Source organism: Scyliorhinus torazame, chromosome 12 (assembly GCF_047496885.1).
Source record: "Scyliorhinus torazame isolate Kashiwa2021f chromosome 12, sScyTor2.1, whole genome shotgun sequence".
Lineage (NCBI taxonomy): Eukaryota > Metazoa > Chordata > Chondrichthyes > Carcharhiniformes > Scyliorhinidae > Scyliorhinus > Scyliorhinus torazame.
Genome location: NC_092718.1, coordinates 195,107,373 through 195,129,952, shown reverse-complemented (window position 1 = coordinate 195,129,952; position 22,580 = coordinate 195,107,373). Strand labels below are relative to the sequence as shown.

General features: G+C 46.6%; 1 protein-coding gene and 1 long non-coding RNA gene across 5 annotated transcripts in view; one reads left to right on the top strand and one right to left on the bottom strand.

Annotated features, from left to right (window-relative positions):
- The window catches only part of sez6b (seizure related 6 homolog b), a 1,259,716-nt gene that overhangs the window by 21,995 nt on the left and 1,215,141 nt on the right, over window positions 1-22,580 (top strand). The window lies entirely within an intron of this gene.
- The window catches only part of LOC140387275 (uncharacterized), a 28,424-nt gene continuing 19,860 nt past the window's right edge, over window positions 14,017-22,580 (bottom strand). Inside the window, exon 2 of the long non-coding RNA XR_011933825.1 lies at window positions 14,017-15,129. This is a non-coding gene — a long non-coding RNA (uncharacterized lncRNA). The remainder of the gene's footprint in view (window positions 15,130-22,580) is intronic.

Here is a 22,580-nt window from a genome sequence, read left to right as displayed (position 1 = left end):
CATATAAGATCCTGAGGGGCCTCAAAGGGTAGATGTGAAAACAATGTTTCCTCTTGTCGGACCCTCTAAGACTAAGAGTTAGTGTTGAAAAATAAGGGGTCGCTCATTTAAGAAGGCAATGAGGAGAATTTATTTCCTCCTGAGGGTTGTGAATCTTTGGAACTCTCTTCCTCAACAGGCAGTGGAAGTAGTCTTTGAATGTTGTTGAGGCAGTGCTAGGTAGATTCTTGAATAACAAGGGAGTGAAATGCAGTCGGGGATAAGCAGGAATGTGGGGTTGAGGTTACAATCCAATCAGCCATGATCTACTTGAATAACAGGCTGAGCTTGAGGGGCTGAGTGTCCTGCTTCTAGTTCGTATGTTCCACTGTGAAATCTGAGGTCAACCAAAGCTCTGTCCTCCGTGTCGTAACTCACACTAGATGGTTTTCATCTATCGCTGCTTTTCTTGCCGACCTACATTGGCTCCAATTAAGCAGTGTCTTGACGATAAGATTGTCATCATCATTGCTTTCAAATCCTTAGAATCATAGAATTCCTACAGTGCACAAGGAGGCCATTCAGCCCATCGAGTCTGCACCGACCCTCTGAATGAGCACCCTACCCAGGCCCATTCACCCCCCCCCCCCCCCCAACCCCACCTAACCTGCACATCTTTGGACACACTAAGGACATTTTAGCATGGCCGATCCACCTAACTAGCACATCTCCGGACTGTGGGAGGAAACCGGAGCACCCAAAGGAAATCCATGGAGTCACTGGGAGAAAGTGCATACTCCACACGGATAGTCACCCAACGCCAGAATTGAACCCGGGTCCCTGACATTGGGGTAGCTGTGTTAACCACTGTGCCACCGTTCTGCCCCTTCTTAGCCTTTTTATCTCTGTAACTTCCTCAAGCCCCAAAACCCTTTGAGATATCTGCGCTCTTCTAATGCTGGCTTCTTGAACATAGTAAATAAAGTCTTGGCATTTATAAAAAAGCATTTTACACATCCATTAGAAGTCCCAAAGCACTTTACAGTCAATGAAATACTTTTGAAATGTCGGAGGTGTGTCAGTAATTAGTGCATTGCAAGCCCCCACAAACAACACTGTTACTGAACCAAATTATCAATTTTTCTCCATGTTGATTGAGGGGTAAGTATTGTGCTGGGGCATCAGTGTTAATCTATATGCTCAGGTGTTGGAGTGGGACTGGAGCAAGAGTGCTGTCCACTGAGCCACAACTGGAACATCCTTGATTTCAATCACTTCTCACGTTCATGGCCAATCTTGTAGCTTCCTAGGCACGAAGCTTTGCAATTGTCCCTCGAAATCTCTCCCACGTCCTTACCGCTCTTTCTTCATTAAAGACCTGTCTCTTTGATCAAGTGTTTCGTCTTCTCCAAAACTATCTTGATATGTAGTTCAGTGTCAAAGTTTGCTTTCTAACGTCCCTGTAAAGTGCCTTGGGATTTAAATATATATATATCTTAAAGGTGCTTTGTAGATTGTTGCAATTCATTTATCCCCAATATACTTTAAGATTGATTGCCTTCCATTCAAGGGAAATCACCTGGAAGTATCTGTTTTAAGAGCTTTTTTCTTATTGAATCCTCATTCAGAGAGGTGTGATATTTAGTGCTCTGAGCATTACAGATGACACCTAGTTTTCAGTATTTTCCTTCTTAGCGGGAATCTTTCACAATTGCATTTCTGAGGACAAAGTTCTCCCAAGTGTTTTATTTTCTGTTTAGAACAAGCTGTTGATTCAGATGGTAGGCATGGCTTTCATTGGGCTGGACTCTCTGATCTCCTAGCTGCATGTTTCTTGGCAGCACGACGTTCACTGGTGGCGGCATTCTACCTTCCCGCCATTGGTCAATGGGAGTTCCCATTGTAACCGCCCCATGCCGCCAGGAATCCGGCGGGAGGGGCTACGCTGCCGACAGGAAAAGTGAATCGCAAGGACCAGAGAATTCCGGCCATTGTTTCTGACTCAAGTTAGTCAATGAAAAGATGCAACGTTGATGTCAGCCTAGTGTTGCAATATTTTCTTGGTTTGCTAAGATTTCCATTAACAAGCCAGTATTTTGATGGGGAAATCCAGAAGTGGCTGTCGCAGAAGCTTCTGCGGAGGCTTCACTGTTGAGTCTCCTTCACCCCCACGGGCTGCAGTTGACGGAAATTAATTGAGCTGATGAGGAATTCCACACTTGTGCTTTGTATCACTGTAAAAACCATTGGAAAAATGTGTGCCTTATGAGGTGTAACTGGGTTTTTACCTGCATACTAACTTAATAATTGCTGCAAAATACCTTCATGAGCCTTGGAAGTCATTTCATGTTTGTTGAATGACCAATTTCTTCATTTTTAGTTTCTATCATACACTATTCACCATTTACTTTGCTATCTCAAGCTTTAAATAAAAAGTGAAGGGCAATAAGTAATTTTAACTTTCTGATTTGCCATGGGTGCTTACTTCAATGTGATTGACTGCTTACTGACATCGTTGCTGCTGCATCCCAAGAAATCCCCTCGACTTGGCGCGAGACTTAGACTGCCATTGGGAAAGGGGAGAACCATATCACACATAACACTGGATCTTTGTGTGCAGCTTTCTACCAGGTTAGAGTTGAGTGCTCTTGCTTCAAGCTGGCCGCAAAATCCAGGAATATATCATAGAATCTCTGCAGTGCGGAAGAAAGCCATTTGGCCCATCGAATCCGCACCGATCCTTGATACCTAAGCCCATGCCCTGACCCTATCGCTGTAACCCACTAACCCCACCTAACCTTCTGGACACTAAGGGACAATTTAGCATGACTAATCCATCTAACCTGCATGTCATTGGACTGCGGAAGGAAACCGGAGCACCCGGAGGAAACTCATGCAGACATAGGGGAGAAAGTGCAAACTCCGCACAGACAGTCACCCATGGCCGGAATTGAACCCGAGTCCCTGGCGCTATGAAGCAGCAGTGCTAACCACTGTGTTGTCCTATATATGTGTCACCATATTGTCTCCAGTTTCTGGGTTTAGGAAATCTCATTGCTGGCTCTTGTCTCTGTACGTGAAGTAAGCTCTTGAAGTGAATGCCTAATTTTATTTCTCTCATAGCCTGCAGAGTGTTGGACTTTGTCCCAAGAAAGAGTATGGGCGGGATTCTCTCAGCCCAGGCCGGCCTGGAGAATCGCCGGGCCGGGCGCGAATCGCGCAATGCCACACCGACGCCGGTCCGCTGATTCTCCGGAGAGCGGTCAGAGGCCACTCTACATAGCCCCCCCCACGGCAATTTTCCACCTGGGATGGCCGTAAAAGAATTCCGAGTCCCGCCAGCGCCGTCCACGTGTGGGCTTACCCGGCGGGACACCGGCGTGCATCCATCCGGGGGCGGCCTGGTGGGGGTGGGGGTGGGGGGATCCAACCCGGGGGGGGGGGGGTCCAACCCCGGGGGGGGCCTCCGCTGCGGCCTGATCCACGATCGGGGCCTACCGATCGGCGGGCCGGCCTCTCGGGCTGGGGGTCCTCTTTTGCTCCTCGCCGGCCCCTGTAGCTCTGCGCCACGTTGTGTCGGGGTCGGCGCGGTGAAGGGAGCCGCCGCGCATGCGTGCAATCGCGCCGGTCTCACTGCGCATGCGCAGACCTGCGGCAGCCATCTGACACCGGTATCGGCAGCTGGAGCGGCGTGGGTCGCTCCAGGGCCATGCTGGCCCCCTGTAGGGGTCAGAATTGCTGCTCCGTAGGGCATGTTGATGCCGTCGGGAAACGCGGCGTCAACGCTTAGCCTCAGGATCAGAGAATCCCGCCCTATGTGTTGGGCTTGGGGGTGGGGGTGGGGTGGTCTTCAGCAATGCAGTCAATTTCAACTGTTTGGCTATTCTTATTGGGAATTGATCTGATAAATGGAATGAATAACAAAACTAGTTTTTTGGGTATTTAAATGAGTGAAGATTAATCTCTGTAGTTCTGGAAGAATACAGAAAGTTGTTTTCACAATAACAGTATGGTGAAAAGTAGTGACTACTTTGAAAGCCACCGAGAGAATTTAGTCATCTAGAGGTTCATGTGGTTGTATTTCAGCAAATTAGCTACATTTGTAACAGCCTCTGTTTATGTTGGGTTCACTACACTTCTAAAGATAATTCATGAAGTAAAGTTACCCAAGATGTTTTGTGTGAATGCATTTTTATAAACACAAATGTTATCATTAATAATCCTTACAGACTCCCTGACACCACTATCACCATTCCTGGGTATGTCCTGTCTCACCAGCAAGACAGATCCAGCAGAGTTGCGGCCCAGTTGGGAGTCCTCAACATTGACGCTGGACCCCATGAAGTCTCATGGCTTCCGGTTAAACATGGGCAAGAAAACCTCCTGCTGATCACCATGTACCATCCACCATCAGTTGAAGGATCAGTCCTCCATGTTGAATACCACTTGGAGGAAGCACTCCGGGTGGAAAGATGGCAGAATATATTCTGGATGGAGGACTTCAATGTCCATCACCAAGAGTGGCTCGGTAATACCACCACAGACCTAGCTGGCCAGGTCATAAAAGGACATAGCTGCTAGGCTGGGACTGCAGCAGGTGGTGAGGGAACCAACAAGAGGGAAAAACATACTTGACCTCATCCTCACCAATCTGCCTGTTGCAGATGCATCTATCCATGGCATTATCGGACAAACTCTTGTCTTCACATTGAGAATATCCTCCATTGTGTTGTGTGGCACTATCACCATGCTAAATGCGATAGACCTCAAACAGATCTAGCAACTCGAGACTGGACATCCGTGAGGCGTTGTGGGCTATCAACAGCAGCAGAATTGTATTCAACCACAATCTGTAACCTCATGCCCCGGCATATCTCCCACTCTACCATTACCGGGATCAACCCTGGTTCAATGAAGAGTGCTGGAGAGCATGCCAGGAGCAACATCAGGCATACCGAAAAATTAGGTGTCAACCTGGTGAAGCTACAACACAGGACTACTTGTGTGCCAAAGAGCATAAACAGCAAGTAATAGACAGAGCTGAACAATGAACGCATCAGATCTAAACTCTGTAGTCCGGTCACATCCAGCTGTGAATAGTGGTAAACAAAACTCACTGGAGGTGGAGGCTCCACAAGTATCCCCATCCTCAGATGCCGAGTGGACGATCCATCTCGGTCTCCACCGGAGGTCCCCAGCATCCCATCTCGGTCTCCACCGGAGGTCCCCAGCATCACAAGGTGTCAGTCTTCAGCCAATATGATTCACTCCAAGTGATATCAAGAAATGGCTGAAGGGACTGGATACTGTAATGGATATAGACCCTGACAATATTCCGGCAATAGTACTGAAGACTTGTGCTTCAGACCTGGCTATACCCCTGTCCAAGCTGTTCCAGTACACCTACAACGCTGACATCCAATCAGCAATGTGGAAAATTTCCCGGGTGTGTCCTGTACACAAAAAATAGGACAAATCCAACCCAGACAATTACGCCCTATCAGTCTACTCTCATCATCAGCAAAGAGATGGAAGGAGTCATCAACACTGGTAGCAAGTGACACTTGCTCATCAATAACCTGCTTACGGACACTCAGTTTGGGTTCTGCCAGGGTCACTCAGCTCCTGACCTCATTACAGCCTTGGTTCAAACATGGACAAAAGAGCTGAATGCCAGAGGTGAGGTGAGAGTGACTACCGTTGACCGCGTATGGCATCAAGGAGCCCTCGCAAAACTGGAGTCAATGGTAATCTGGGGGGGAAACTCTCCACTGGTCACTCATACCTGGCACAAAGGAAGATGGCTGTGTTGGTTGGATGTCAGTCACCTCAGCTCCAGGACATCATGGCAGAAGTTCCTCAGGGTAGTGTTCTAGGCCCAACCATCATCAGCTGCTTCATCACTGACCTCGCTTCATCATAAGGTCAGAAGTGGGGATGTTTGCAAATGACTGCACAATGTTCAGCATCAATCGTGACTCCTCAGATAATGAAGCAGTCCATGTCCAAATGCAACAAGACCTGGACAATATCCAGGTTTGGTCTGGTAAGTGGCAAGTTACATTTGTGGCAATGACCAACTCCGACAAGGGAAGATATAACCATCGCCCCTTGACATTAAATGGCATTGCCATCGCTGAATCCCCCACAATCAACATCCTGGGGATTAATTTCGATCAGAAACAGAACTCGATTAGCCATATTAATACTGTGGCTACCAGGGCAGATCAAAGGCGAGCAACTCTCCTCCTGACCTCCAAAAGCCTGCCACCATTTACAAGTCACACATCAGGGGCGAGCTTCTCTGACCCGCCGGGTCGGAGAATCGCCGGGGGCTGGCGTGAATCCCGACCCCGCCGGATGCCGAATTCTCCGGCACCGGAGATTCGGCGGGGGCAGGAATGGCGCCGCGCCGGTTGGCGGCCCCCCCCCCCACGATTCTCCGGGGGCCGAAATCCCGCTGCCAGAATACCTGTCCCGCCGGCGTGGATTAAACCACCTCTCTTACCGGCGGGACAAGGCGGGCTCCGGGGTCCTGGGGGGTGCGCGGGGCGATCTGGCCCCGGAGGGTGCCACCACGGTGGCCTGGCTCGCGATCGGGGCCCACCGATCCGCGGGCGGGCCTGTGCCGTAGGGGCACTCTTTTCCTTCCGCCTTCGCCACGGTCTCCACCATGGCGGAGGCGGAAGAGACTCCCTCCACAGCGCATGCGCGGGGATGCCGTGAGCGGCCGCTAACGCTCCCGCGCATGCGCCGCCCGGCAATGTCATTTCCGCGCCAGCTGGCGGGGCACCAAAGGCCTTTTCCGCCAGCTGGCAGGGAGGAAATTAGTCCGGCACGGGCCCAGCCCCTCAAGGTTGGGGCTCGGCCCCCCAAGATGCGGAGGATTCCGCACCTTTGGGGCGGCGCAATGCCGGACTGATTTGCGCCGGTTTTGGCGCCGGCCGGCGGACATCGCGCCGATACCGGAGAATTTCGCCCCTGGAGTGTAATATAATACTCCCCACTTGCCTGGATGAGTGCAGCTCCAATAACACTCAAGAAATTTGACACCATCTAAGGCAAAGCAGCCCATTTGATTGCTACCCCTTCCACAAACATTCAATTCCTCCACAGTGGCAGCCATGTGTTCCATCTAGATGATGCCCTGCAGAAACTCACCAAGGTTCCTCAGACAACACCTTCCAAACCCACGTCCACTATCATCCAGAAGGACGAGAGCAGCAGATACCTGGGAACCCCACCAACTGGAGGTTCCCCTCCAAGTGACTCACCGCCCTGACTTGGAAATATATCGCCGTTCCTTCACTGTCGCTGAGTCAAAATCCGGGAGCTCTCTCCTTAACAGCACTGTGGGGGTACCTACACCTGAGGGAATGCAGCGGTTCTAGAAGGCAGCTCACCACCACCTTCTCAAGGGTAATTTGGAATGGGCAATTAATGCTGACCTAGCCAGCGATGCCCACGTCACATAAATTAATTTTAAAAAAATTAGTTTTATGCAACTTGAAAGATGATAGTTAGAAAAGCACGGTATTCGTTTCTCAATAGGGGATTTGGAGAATCTTTCTCTAGAGGTTTTTGTTGGTCCCAGCCAGGTGGTCAGTGGCAGGATGTAAAAGCTGGTTTTATGGAAACTGTAAGGCTGAAGGGACAGAGATGAATAGGAGTCTCTACCATATTGCTGAAGCATTGTTCTTGATAGCCTGGTTATGAAGCACTATTGATCAAGTTCAGCTCTGCCATTTTGAACAAGGAACAGAGCGTAATTATTTTGGGGCATTCCCATCAGTAGGTAAACAAATAATTGACTGAAGTACTTAATTACATGCCCTAATTATTTTAGCTACATGCTGCTTGAGTTTTGGAGATCAAATGCAATTTATGCCAGTAAAATCTGTGACACTGCATTTCATTAAGTAGTTGTTGCCCTTTTCCTCGCCTGTAAAGACTAACGTGTGATTCATCAAATAACGTGTGTCCATCTTGCTGCTCTAGTCTGATAATTTGCAAACTAAACCGCCATCCAGGTTTGCAACTACATACCGGACTAAAGAGAAAAATAGCAAATCCATTACTATTAAGCATTGTAAGCAGCACCAGAGTCTATGCCTATCTTTTTCATTTGTAGTGCCACATTTTATCTAGAAGGTAGTTCATCTAAAAATGGTGCAGTAAGTTCTCTTCATTTGCAGTTCACCAGCGCAGTAGGTAATGACCTGAATAATATGTGTGGCAAAGTAGTATGTGTGGGTGTGTGCGCTTGTACACATGTGGATAACTCGGCCACTACACCTTCACGGACGATTTCTAGGACATGAATTTTCTTAGCTGGTCTAAAATTAGACAGCAAACTAATTGTGTCACATAGTGTTAAAACAAGACATGATCATTCCAAACCAGTAGTTGCCAGGGTGTTAATAGCTTAAATGAATGTTTTTAGAACAGCATGCTCCTTGGACTATTCAATGATCATGTTCTGCTTATTTTTTAAAGTGTTTTCATATATTCTTTTAAAACTCTGTGCTAGAGAAACAGACGTTCTCCCATTTGATGTTGCAACCCCTGGCTACGTTCTGCTCATCCTGGTCAGGTATTGTGAGTGAGTTGCACTGTACAGCTTTCTTCACATGGTGCATAATAAACTTAACCTTTGTGACGTGGCTACTGCACTAGGTGTGATGCATCTATTTTGTACCTTGAATATCTCTTGGCTCCTTTGAGTAAGATTACAGCTGAAATATGGTCAGTTGTATGCCTCCTTTAGAGGACAGCATTTTAATCTGCCTGGCCAGCAATCTATAGGGCTCTTTAGAACCTTGCGATTCTATACATTAGCGAGTGGATTTATGTAGCAATTGTCGAAACTGTTCTTTAAATGCAATATTACACCCTGACATTATCCTGAACTTGCGATAACATGGGTTTCCGGTAAAACTATGGGCATGTGATACAACTGGCTGTAGTACATTTCTGACTTTAAATTACAAAATTAATTAAAAGGAAAGATGTCAATTGGTCAATGTTGATTCCATGACTTGCCAGCTTTTGTAACAATGCAAACCAACATGAATACTTTCACATGAAAGCAAGTCAATAAGGGCACTGTAAATCTGAAATAAACCCCCCAAAATACAGAAAATACTCTCCACAGGCACTGGTAGATCTGCAAAGATAAATCGTGTCAATGGGCCGCACTTTAGCTACCGAGGCGAGTAGCTTGAGTCGAGAAATTTCCCAATTCCGCAGACCCACCCTTGGTTTAAAGGGCTTTGTTCGGCTCAGTTTTCACTCTGGGGGAAGCCATGCTGACTCCAGAGGCACATCCGAGGCAGCCACAGGGTCAGGCGAGTGCCGAGACGGGGTGGTTAGAAGGCCCAACGCGCTTTTTTCTTGTATGGTTTGAACCCAGTTGTTGCTCAGCGCTTCGCTGCTCCTGTCTCAACTGGGCCTGAGTGAGGAAGGTCGGGGGAGACGGGGTGGGGGGGGGGGGGGGCTTTGGAATTATAACCTCTACAAGGTAGTTATGATTCTCTGTGACTGAGGAGGTCACTCCACTGATGCAAGAAGCATTCAGGGTGATATTCAATGCATTCAGCCTCATCCAAACAAATGCTGTAGGATAAATATAAGGGGAGATTGCAGCACTCGGATTGCCCTTTGGCCCCCATGAGTTTGGTCTGTAATCAAATCCCAGCCTGAGAGGACAACCGTCTGCTTGTACAAATATGCGGCCCCACAATGTTCTCATGCCACCTCTAGTTAAGTGTTCAACATGTTGAGGTCGAATTGGGGAGCTGTAAAGGTACTGAATAACTTGCTGTTAATTATAATAATCTTTATTGTCACAAGTAGGCTTACATTAACACGGCAATGATCCTGGAGCTGTGAAGCAACAGTGCTACCCACTGTGCTACCGTGCTGCCCATTTCTCATTTTTTACTAAGTAATTCAACTAGGCGGCACGGTAGCACAGTGGTTAGCACTGTTGCTTCAGAGCGCCAGGGTCCCAGGTTCGATTCCCGGCTTGGGTCACTGTCTGTGCGGAGTCTGCACGTTCACCCCGTGTCTGTGTGGGTTTCCTCCGGGTGCTCCGGTTTCCTCCCACAACTCCCGAAAGACGTTAGTTGAATTGGACATTCTGAATTCTCCCTCTATGTACCCGAACAGGCGCCGGAGTGTGGCAACTAGAAGCTTTTCACAGTAACTTCACTGCAGTGTTAATGTAAGCCTACTTGTGACAATAAAGATAATTAAAAATGTAACTAATCAGAAACCAAAATAAATAATATCATTTTTGTCAAGCCTTGGCGACTGTGTTCTATATCGCTTCTGATGCAGCTTTTGAAAGATCTATTTTATGCTGACTGGAGCAATCCCAAACATCTTGTAGTTTCTTTAATGTAGAATTCCCTTTCAATTGCCTTTTAAAGTTCACCATGTTCCAAATATACCATATTGGCCTCCAGCTTATTTTAACATGATTGGAGAAAGGTTTCTAAGTAGGTCATGTTGAGATATTTTCCATTTGATGAGACAAATTTAGGAGTTCTTCTCATCATCAAGTACAATGATGGAATTTCTATTTTTTATACAGCTGCTGAATACCTACAGTCACTCATTAAAAATACTGTATTTCAACGTTTATTTGATGCTGGGCAACGCAGTAATATTTTAGACTGTAAAAGATTAAAAGCAATTTTCAGTATGCCATTTCTTATCAATGAAATTGCAAAGCCATTAGACGGTTAACAAGGGTCATGTGTATTTGCTGTGGAAACATTTTACCAGCTGGCTGTATGCATGACTAGTTTCATATTTTTGTGTATTGGAGAGTGACAATTTTTCCTTTTCTTTGTGGCAAGATATAATTTGCCTGGAGAACACCTGAACTATTCAGCTTCCCTTTTGTCACAGCAATGGAATACATGGTAACTCTCGAAGCAAATTTAAATGAAACCTTATTGATAAATGTGCAATTTTGCTATCAAGTTTATTTAACTAATGGCCATTTTCAAAAGTAACCATTTAAAAGGCATTTTCACTTAGTCTTATGTGCGTCATCGCTCAGCTTTTTTGCTTGTTACATTTTGGATCACTCGGCACACTTATTCTCTTCCTTGTCTCTTCAAGGACGTTTTGTATTGAATGGCAACAAGTCTTCTCCAAGGGGGAGGATTATATGTATAATTTCATAGCAGTAACAAAATTCCCCTTTGGGCACATATCAATCCTTGGCAACGAGGTTTTGGAAACAAAGGTTCAAATGTCTTAATCTCTTTCCAAAGGTTCAGCGTCCCCAGCAGCAACTCCCTTTACCTCTTTCCCCTCCCCAATGATTTCTACAGAAGAGAGTTACACGTGAAAGAATTTGAGGCTATTTTTATCCAGTGAGTAAAATTGTTCACCGCCACACCAAAGGAATGGAAATGGACTGTTCAACTTGGATCTTTGGAATATCAAGCGGTTTTTATTCTTTGTGTTGTACTGGATTTTTAGTTTTGTGGGAAAGGAGGGAATACTTTTTCTTTGGCATAGTTGTCAGTGGTGTTGCACTGCCTCTGCTAATAAGGATCAACGTAGCTGATTCAAACTGAAAAGGAAACGCAGGGCAGAAAGGAAATCATTTATTTATTTAAAATAAATTTAGAGTACCTAATTCTTTTTTTCAGTTAAGGGGCAATTTAGTGTGGCTAGTTCACCTACCCTGCACACCTTTAGGTTGTGGGTTCTGAGACACACGCAGACCAGGGGGAAAATGTGCAACTCCACACGGACAGTGACCCAGGGCCGGGATCGAACCCGGGTCCTTGGCACCATGAGACAGCAGTGCTAACCGCTGCGCCACCGTGCCACCGGTGTCCATTACTCTTCTCCTGACTTTTTTTTAGTAAACGGACCCCGGAAGTGAAGGGTTTAGATTAAACGGACAGCATGGTTGGCGCAGGCTTGGAGGGCTGAAGGGCCTGTTCCTGTGCTGTACTTTTCTTTGTTCTTTGTTAAACTCCGGTCTTTCCAAACTTCCATCTGACAATGTACATCTTTGACCAGCAATGGTTAACAAGCATTAAGAATACAAATGTTTTTTTCCAGTTGGCTTGTGGGTGAGGTTGACGGTTGCAATACCTGTCTCTTCACTTTAGTTTTCTTTTCTGATGCCTGTGAAATGCTTCTGTTTGGTATTAACTTTTCAAATCATGATGTCCTTTCATTCTACTTAATCATCCTTGCCTTTCTCAGATCATGGCCCACCTCATTGCTCACATCGCTGCCCGTGTGTTCCCTCAGCTGAGAAAGAGAGCTAGCACAGGCCCCTGTCCTCCATGTGGCAGCATCTCTCTCTCTCTCTCGAAGGAGCTCACTTCCGTAGCTCGACTGCAGGCTGAAATAATTGAAGCTGTCAGATCTGACGGTCTGAAACCCTGAGATCTGAACCCACCGTATTTCTTCCCAACTGAGAAATTCAAGTAAAGGAAGTCACAAGTTAACTTTAATTTAGGGAGTGCCTTCAAGTTGGAAGTTGTTGGCATCTGAAATTGGCTGCCCCTGAAGCAGTGGCTTGCTTGAAGCATCGAAAAATGAAATGAAATGAAAATCACTTATTGTCACAAGTAGGCTTCACATGAAGTTACTGGGAAAAGCCCCTAGTTGCCACATTCCGGCACCTGTTCGCGGAGGCTGGTACAGGAATTGAACCGTGCTGCTGGCCTGCCTTGGTCTGCTTTCAAAGCTAGCGATTTAGCCCTGTGCTAAATCAGCCCCTTAATGTAAATAATTGATGAATGGTGCAACGCGGAGCAGAGATAAAGCCGCAAACTTGAAAGAGCATGAAGTACATGAAAATGGAGCAGCGTCGGAACACTAGGATGGGCTGTGTGACTACAGTTTGAGGTGCGTTCGCTTTATGGGGGGATCGCTGTTCTTGATATCTTGCCCTTCTGTTCCCTAAATTTAGAAAATGTAAGTAGGAGGTGCAGTAGATTTCTCAAAAGACAAATTTTACCATTTGTGGTCAGATATTCTATAAGGCAAAATTGGTCTTGTCCCCTTTTTAACCTCTTTTTTTTCCTTCAATAAATGAAGAGTGAGGTTTGTTAATGGTAGCATTGAAGTAGGGAACTAACGCATTTCAGGACTGCAGCTCTTCAAGAAGGCAACTCACCAACACCTTCTGGAGGGCAACTAGGGATGGGCAATAAATGCTGGTCTAACCAGCAATGCCAAATCCCATAAATGTATACGGTTCTTTACAAAGATAAAATGAAGGTCATTACTGTTAACCCTGTGCCAGGGAATAGAATACAGCATCATCCAGTGGAGCGACTGAGCTCTTGGCTATACAGTGACCTCTGGTTCCATGGGAAACTTTCAAGATGCATTTTACTTTCTTCCTAGGGTAGGTGGTGCTGACATCAGCGCCCTCCCTAGTTGTTCTGAGAAGATGATGGTGCACCTTCTTGTACCACTATGTTCTTTGTAGTGATGGTGCTCCTCGAATAATAGGAATTCCAGAACCTTCCGCCAGAGAAAACTGAAAGGATATCAATGTTCACAATTATCATTATTCTGTGAAACTGACAGCAATATCTGACCTCCACACATGTGCAGTCAAATCCAGACTTTGTTGTCAATCAAAACCCGCTCTTCTGGATGGTGCACTGTTGAGGGCATCGCTGATTTGTAAATGAATGAGAAGTTACGAATTTGACATGAGTTTCCACTTTTCTCCATATTATTCTGTCTGTAAAAACCCTTACCTTTTAACATTGTATTGATTGAGGTGTAACTAGGTTCATAACAGTGCACTAAATCATGATTATTACTGAACAACCTCTCTGGCCCTGAAAAGATAATTTCATAATTGTGGAATTTCTTAATTTTTCCATTCCATGATAAATTTTCCATCAAGTTTTAAAATGTTTTCAAAAAATATAGATATGTCAGCTTCTATCCACGTATATGTTCCCAACTTTATTTCATTTTCTCGGTAAGTGGTATGTGCTATCCCATTGCTGCTGATCACAAAATCCAAGTCAATATTTTAAAATATTGTCCACTTTACTATTGTACATGGAGGGTCAAAACCAGGAGGACCTAGTTTGGAGCTGGGAGACAGCTCGACCATCGGAGCTACTGGGAGATGAAAAGCTGAGATGGTATGATAGCCATAGGGGAGCAGGTGTGAGGGGCTGATTGGCCTACTCCAAAATTTGTACGTTCAAATGTATTCAATATTACCACTGGTTAAAGGATATAATTTCAGCATACATTGAGCACAAAAGATGTGAACATAGGAATTAATCAAGCAAAATTTTAAACAGACTCTCGTGTAAAGATTTTCACATTGACTAATTTCATCTTTAGTTTGCAAAAATCCTGACCCAAGCATAACCCTAACATAAAATGACTTGTATGTTTATTAGGATTCAGCTTTACTCTATCAGGAAATTAACACAGACCTAAGATTTTTAATATAGATCGTTGTGATTATCTATAAGATTACTTTCATCATAATTTTGTGTGGACAGTAGTTTAAAGATTTTGACATCTGCAGAAGGGATTGCGAGCTACTTTACCAGGAATTCAGATGAGGAAGAGGCACGATCCAGTCGAGCCTTGAAATGTTCACTGGGGAGACTGAGGAGTTGGGGGAATGAAAAGCTGCGATGATATAATCTCGGCCATGATGTTTTGGAATGGCGGGGAAGTTCGAGGTTTCAAATGGCTGCCGCCGCCTCCTAATTCACATGTTGATTGATATTTTTGATTGATTGATATTTATTGTCACATGTACCGAAATACGGTGAAAAGTACTTTTCTGCGGTCAAGGGAACGTACACAATGCGTACATAGTAGACTAAAGAACAATCAACAGAGTACATTGACAATGGTACATCAACAAATAGAGATTGGTTACAGTGCGGAACAAGGGCCAAACGAGAGCAGCATAGGGCGTCGTGTGTAGTGTTCTTACAGGGAACAGACCAGTCCAAGGGAGAGTCGTTGAGGAGTCTAGTAGCTCTGGGGAAGAAATTGTTCCTATGTCTGGATGTGCGGGTCTTCAGACTTCTGTATCTTCTGCCTGATGGAAGGGTCTGGAAAAGGGCAAATCCTGGGTGTGAGGGGTCTCTGAAAATGCTGTCTTCCTTCCTGAGGCAGCGGGAGGGGTATACAGAATCAATGGAAAGATGACAAGTTAGTCATCCCTCTGATCCTTTCGAACAATGTGCTGCAAAAGGTTGCATCAAAGCAGACATTGTGCCAACTACAAGACCCACGCCTCTTTTACAGGCAAAGTAGTGATGAGCTTTGAACAGATTCTGAATAACCCACCCCGAACTGGCCATACATTCCCCAGTGAAGGACCTTTATTCATATGTGTGCCGCCAAAGTTTCAAATACATAGGTGGTGTGGATTAGGTTATCAGCATCTAATGCTTGCTCCTAAAATAACCTGGTGATAATCTACGAGATGGGCCAAAAACTCCTCATAGGTGTCAGAATGGGGGCCCATCCAATGAAAGAAATGTGGCTGCACAACATAGATATTAATATTTAACAAATAAAAATCACTTACAATGTTCTGTTTTAATGAAGAGAGTTAACAGCCAAACATTACCGTTAAATGAGAAATGTTTAATATAGAACCCCGGTTTTTAAACCTGTGTTGGTTAACTGGATGGTAAAGAGTTTTTTTAAACTGTTCCAAATCAGGGCTGTCTGCGAGAAACCAAATTTGCAGCCGTGGCGAAGATAGTGGGCACGATTCTCCGTTGCTGCGACTAAGTGCCCACGCCGTCGTGAACGCCTTTGAGGGCCCGAAAATGGGCTAGGATCGGGGCCGCGAGAAACTCGGGGGGCATGTCGCGAAAGCAGCGTCATCAGCGCGCGCCGGGCATTGGTGGCGCATAAAAGCGGCGCTGTGTAAATGACGTGGCCGGCGTCGCGTAACTGGCGTAACTGCCGCCACCCGCGCATGCGTGGTTGCCGTCCTCCCCAAGGCCGCCCCACAAGAAGATGTCAGATGGATCTTGCGGGGCGCGGAGGAAAGGAGATCCTCCTTCAGAGAGGCCGGCCCGACGGTCGGTGGGCACCCCCCCCCCCACACACACACCCTCTAAGGCTGGCAGCATTGAATGCAGTGAATTAAATGTCAAGTTTTAATCTCTCTCTGTGTGCAGAGATATTTGTTTTTGCGTGTTTGGTTGGCTGGGGTGTATAAAGCCCTGCACAAAGATTTTCAAATCGGCTATTTTTATCTCCAGGTTTAAGAAATGCTGACCCAGGTGTGTACTCGTTTGGTTGCCCTTGATCAGTCACATTCTTCCGCAAAACATATTTGGGACAATTCTGAACGATCCAATGGTGGTAGTTCTCAAAGTAAAATTTTTGAGCAGCTACAATGCTGTTCTGCTTGAAATGACTTGAATCTTGTCACCGCTAAAAGTTATGATGACTTGTTAACCGCTAACATGTACCAAATTAAGTTTGACCCTTTTTGGGTTTTGCTCTGACTACATATTAACAACAATATTGCTTTTCTAATACTTGACTTTGGCACTATAAAGATGCATCTATCAGAAATGACACTCATTAGCTCAAGCTCAGTGTTACAGGGTAGACCAGTGTTCCTGCCAGAAAATGTCAACCTTGATCCTGATCCCAGCCGATGTAACTACTGGACTGACAGGCCCCAGAATGAACCGTGGCTCATTAGACCATGGGCGGGATTCTCCGTTTCTGAGATTAAGTGTTGATGCCAACACAGAATTTGCAAACTGTCTGACCTGTTTAGTTTGTCCAATATTTTCTGTTTTTATCCACAGGGAACTGGTTGACTCCCTCTCTTTCTAGTAAATCAAACACGATATCCAGGATCAGGTATTACTGTCATAGAATCCCTACAGTGCGTAAGGAGGCCATTCGGCCCATCGGGTCTGCACCGATCCTCTGAAAGATAGTCCCCTGCCCTATCCTGGTAACCCTATAACATAAGAACTAGGAGCAGGAGTAGACCATCTGGCCCTTTGAGTCTGCTCCGCCATTCAGTGAGATCATGGTTGATCTTTTGTGGACTCAGCTCCACTTTCCCACCTGAACACCATAACCCTTTATTCCTTTATTCTTCAGAAAACTATCTATCTTTATCTTGATAACTCCCGACTTGCACATTTCTGAACACTAAGGGGCAATTTTATCCTGGAAACCCACACAGACACTGGGAGAACGCATAAACTCCACATAGTCTCCTGGAATTGAACCCGGACCCCTGGCACTGTGAGGCAGCAGTGCTAACCACCGTGCCGCCCTTTAATGATCCCCCAGCCTAGTAGGAATTACACCAACCTTTCCCCTGGCCCCACCCTATCCCTGTAACCCCACCTGACCTGCAGATCTTTATGCTCATCCTTGAGGTGACTGACTAAGATGCTCCAAAATGTGGACAATCCTCATAAAAGACACTGGGGTTACAGGTTTTTATTGGAGTTTAAAAAAAATTCATTCATGGGATGTGGGCGTCGCTGGCTGGGTCAGCATTTATTACCCATCCCTGAGGGCATTTAAGAGTGAGCCACATTGCTGTGGGTCTGGAGTCAGATGTAGGCCAGACCAGGTAAGGGTGGCAGATTACCTTCCCTAAAGGACAATAGTGAACCAGGTGGGTTTTAATGACAATTGACAATGGTGTCATGGTCATCATTAGACTTTTAATTCCAGATTTTGTATTGAATTGAAATTTCACCAACGGCCCTGGTGGGATTCGAACCCTGGTCCCTAGAGCATTACCCTAGGTCTCTGGATTACTGCTCCAAAGACAATACCACTACTGCACCACCTCCCCAGTTGCAAGAGATTGAGCTGCGTTTCCAAAACAAGGCTCCAACAGAGATGCATTGATTCTTTGTCCCACCTTTTTTATGTGCATGGTGATGTTGCCTTGAAAGTTATTTGAAGAAACAATTTGTACATTGTCACAACAAAGGTATATTGCACAACTAATTTTGCCAGTACGCGACTCTACAGTTTCAATCACCAGATCGTTTTACATTAGCTGTGTCTCACCCCATGGCCATAAAGATTGACGGGATGGATTATCATTTCAAAACTGTCATGGAAAGTGAGAAGTGTCTTTATGATGATCGCTGTCAAAGGGCTGGGAGGCCTTCAACCACACATAGTGGTTGAGACAGACACCATTATCCCATTTCAGGCTAAATCTGACACACACTTGAATCATCAAAAGATAAAAGGCAACGGATAGAGAGAACCTGGAAATATGCTTGATGGCAGCGGGACATAAAGAATACAAGAGAACCAGCAAATGCCACAATGGGCCGAACATTCCTCTTGTTCTGTTGGTAGCTGTATGGCACCCAGAGCAGGTCAGGTAACTGTAGGAAACAATCACCTTTATATCGGACCATGCATTAAGTGCAAATTCTATTGCGAAGCTGCCTTGGAATTTCACAAAGCAAAAAATGACATGGGTTCCGAGCCCCCCCTCCGACACAATCTGTGCTTAACAAGAATTTTGTGAAAGATTTAACGCCTTACATGTAACATATGCCTGTAACACTTCAGGTGCCACTCACTAAGCAACATACGCTTTCTCAGTCGTGTCACAAACCAAAATAAGAGAGAAAAGCAAGCCTGTGGCTCCTGCAATTGTGATAATTTAGAACAAGTATGCCTTTTGTTTTCTTCACAGTTTAAAAGTAGCCACCATTGTTTGTATTTGCTTATTTAAGCGTGTAAAAGCTACAGCCCAGTTTATCAGCTCAACATTACATTTGTTCTTTGACCCAAGGCTGCTGATTAATGTGTGTGATTTTGTGTGTGTTTCTGTGTACGTATCTGTGTGTGTGTTTGTGTATGTGTTTTTGTGCATGTGTGCACATGAGGGAGATCGTATTTGGGTGACATCGTCTCACCCGAGTCTTGCTGGTTGTCAGGATGTGAATGCGAAATAGCTGAGCTCTGTGAAACCACTCCCTTTATTTTACTTGTATTTCTCTTGCTGACTGATTGACAGAGATTGGGTGGAGAAAACCTGTGCCACTTGCTTGCAGTGCACCTTCCCATTAGAATCTCCACCTAATAAAACCCATTCTCCTGTGCAAAGATGGAAGTGTTACCTCCAGTCACCAGCGCAAACTTCAATGCTAAACAATTCATCCGTTTTTCCAGGTATGGGACCATCCAACCATTGTTCCCCTTCCTGGCATTGCTGTGTGTTTTTAGATGTAACATCCGTGATTGTCTCTCCGTTCATTTTAAATGTCAATAGATTTCATTATATTGTTGTGTTAAAGCATTTTAATTTTTAGCATATTGTCAGGAGCTGTGAAAAGTCTTATTCTGTTCCAGTTTGTCATATATATTCCCAGGAGGGTTTGTCACTCCTATTCCCCCTTCAGTGCCCCTCTTGTGTCTCTGAGCTGGTGACTGGTTTCATAATGACTGTTGCTGTACATTCAAGAGGAGTATCGACAAAGTATCCTGTTGTACAAAGTCGGATGTATTTTGAAAATACATGGTTTTGTAAGAAAACTTCAAAATGTTACCACGGCTGAGACACCAGTGAATAATCAAGCGTTGAGCTGACATTTAGACACAAGAGCGCCGAGATTAATATTTTAAGGTAAAACTGGAAATGTGCTCGAGGGAGCAGAACATACAGACTACAAAACAAGTTTTATCACAAATGCACCCATTTTACATTTGAACTGAGGAAGACTGATTACTTTGAAATGGTGATTTTAAAAAAAAAAATCTGGGGTTGAAATTGTTATGAAGAGGTATTTAGAAACATACATTGAAAATCATGAGCTGATCATGTGACCAAGAAAAACTTTATCTTCTTGTCGCTTTGCTTTTCTCTCATTTCAGTTATTTTATTTCATTTGTTTCTTTTGCCAACCTCCCGCTCGTCACTCCACTCTCTTCTCTATATTTTTAAAATCAATTTGCATTGGCTCCTTTTTTTTTTTTGAAGCGTCAATTATATTACAACTGTCTGTTGGTTTTGCTTTATACTGATGCCACAATTGGAGTGTAAAATCAGTTTCATTTATTCCTCGTTGCTCCAGATATCAGTTTCATTTCCTCTGCTCCCTGCGGCATTACCAACAGAAAAAAACAAGAGATTAAAGCAAATTACTTTTCTTATCATTTTCAAGTCTCCCTTTGATTACATGTCCCCTCCAAACCTACTAATTGCATATCGCTTCCAAAGCTGTTTGTCTCTTTAAGAGCTGGATAATCCTGTCTCTCCGACAGTACGAGTCCCAAGATTACAGTAAACGTAACTTTAAAGAGTATGAATTATTTGTGACGGATCATTTCTGCCTGCTTTTTCATTTCAAGAAGGTAGGAACTCCAGATTTCCTTCAATGAATTCCATGAGAGCTAAGCTTGCTTTTTCGGTTTCCAGCAGCTCCTTTGCCATGGTCTCTGACTTGCCTATTAGTCACTGGGCATTAAATCATGAACAAGAGATGTTACATTGCCCCCAATGAACACTTTCCTCGCACCCAACAGGTCGATAACAACATTTTGCCACAATGAAGGAGTAAATGTGAATCCTGTTCTGTCAGAAGTGAAAACGATTCTGCACTGTTTTGTTCTCGCATTGCAGGAATTTCTTGATTGCTTTTGTGTTAGAAAATAGTATGGCAGAGTTCAAGAGGGAGAACGGATCCTCTGCACTGTTGTAGCACCACATGGGCCAATTGAGATATGGTGGAGTTGCAAAACTTGAAAAAACTTTTTCACATGGGCCCGGCTGGCAATTTGTTGCCCATCCCTAATTGCCTTGGCACAGAGTGTCTTGCTAGGCTGTTTCAGAGGGCAATTACAGTCAACCACCTTGTTGAGGATCTGGAGTCTCATGTAGGTCAGATCGGGTAGGGATGGCAGATTGCTCGTACTCCTCGAGCCACATGAGGAAAACAATGAACCCCACCCCGTGTCTCTCTTGCAGGTTATTACAATCAAGTGGCGACATTCTCCGACCCCCCGCCGGGTCGGAGAATCGCCGGGGGCTGGCGTGAATCCCGCCCCTGCCGGTTGCCAAAGTCTCCGGCACCAGAGATTTGGCGGGAGCGGGAATCGCGCCGCGCCGGTTGGTGGGCCCCCCCGCTCGATTCTCTGGCCCGGATGGGCCGAAGTCCCGCCGATCCCGCCGGCGTAAATTAAATCACCTACCTTACCGGCGGGACAAGGCGGCGTGGGCGGGCTCCGGGGTCCTGGGGGGGGCGCGGGGCGATCTGACCCCGGGGGGTGCCCCCACGGTGGCCTGGCCCGCGATCGGGGCCCACCGATCCGCGGGCGGGCCTGTTCCGTGGGGGCACTCTTTCCCTTCCGCCTCCGCCACGGTCTCCACCATGGCGGAGGCGGAAGAGACTCCCTCCACAGCGCATGTGCGGGAAACTGACAGCGGCTGCTGACGCTCCCGCGCATGCGCCGCCCCGAGATGTCATTTCCGCGCCAGCTGGCGGGGCAACAAAGGCCGTTTCCGCCAGCTGGCGGGGCGGAAATTCCTCCGACGTCGGCCTAGCCCCTCAATGTTGGGGCTCGGCCCCCAAAGATGCGGAGCATTTCGCACCTTTGGGGCGGCGCGATGCCCGTCGGCGCCATTTTGGGCACCAGTCGGCGGACATCGCGCCGTTTCCGAAGAATTTCGCCCAAGATAACCATTATTGAGTCTAACTTGATTCAGAGATTAGATTAGGTTTATTAATTGAGTTTAAACTGCAGCTGCTGCCTTGGCGGATTGGATTTGATTTATTGCCACGAGGTACAGTGAAGAGTATTATTCTGCGTACAGTCCAGACAGATGGGGCGTCATTCTCTGACTCCCCGCCGGGTCGGAGAATGGCCGTAGGCCGCCGTGAATCCCGCCCCCGCCGAAGTCTCCGGTACCGGAGATTGGGCGGGGGCGGGAATCGGGCCGCGTCGGTTGGCGGGACCCCCCGCTGGATTCTCCGGCCCGGATGGGCCGAAGTCCCGCCCAGAAATTGCCTGTCCCGCCGGCGCAAATCAAAGCTGGTATTTACCGGCGGGACCAGGCGGCGTGGGCGGGCTCCGGGGTCCTGGGGGGGGCATGGGGCGATCTGGCCCTGGGGGGGTGCCCCCACGGTGGCCTGGCCCGCGATCGGGGCCCACCGATCCGCAGGCGGGCCTGTGCCGTTGGGGCACTCTTTCCCTTCCGCCTCCGCTACGGCCTCCACCATGGCGGAGGCGGAAGAGACTCTCCCCACTGCGCATGCGCGGGAAACTGACAGCGGCCGCTGACGCTCCCGCGCATGCGCCGCATTTCCGCGCCAGCTGGCGGGGCAACAAACGCCATTTCCGCCAGCTGGCGGGGCAGAAATCCCTCCGGCGTCGGCCTAGCCCCTCAATGTTGGGGCTAGGCCGCCAAAGATGCGGAGCATTCGCACCTTTGGGCCGGCGCGATGCCCGTCTGATTGGCGCCGTGTTTGGCGCCAGTCGGCGGACATCGCGCCGTTGGGGGAGAATTTCGCCCATGGTTCCATACATGAAAAAACAAGGGACATACATAAATGCACAAATGTAAATACATAGACTTAGGCAGCGGG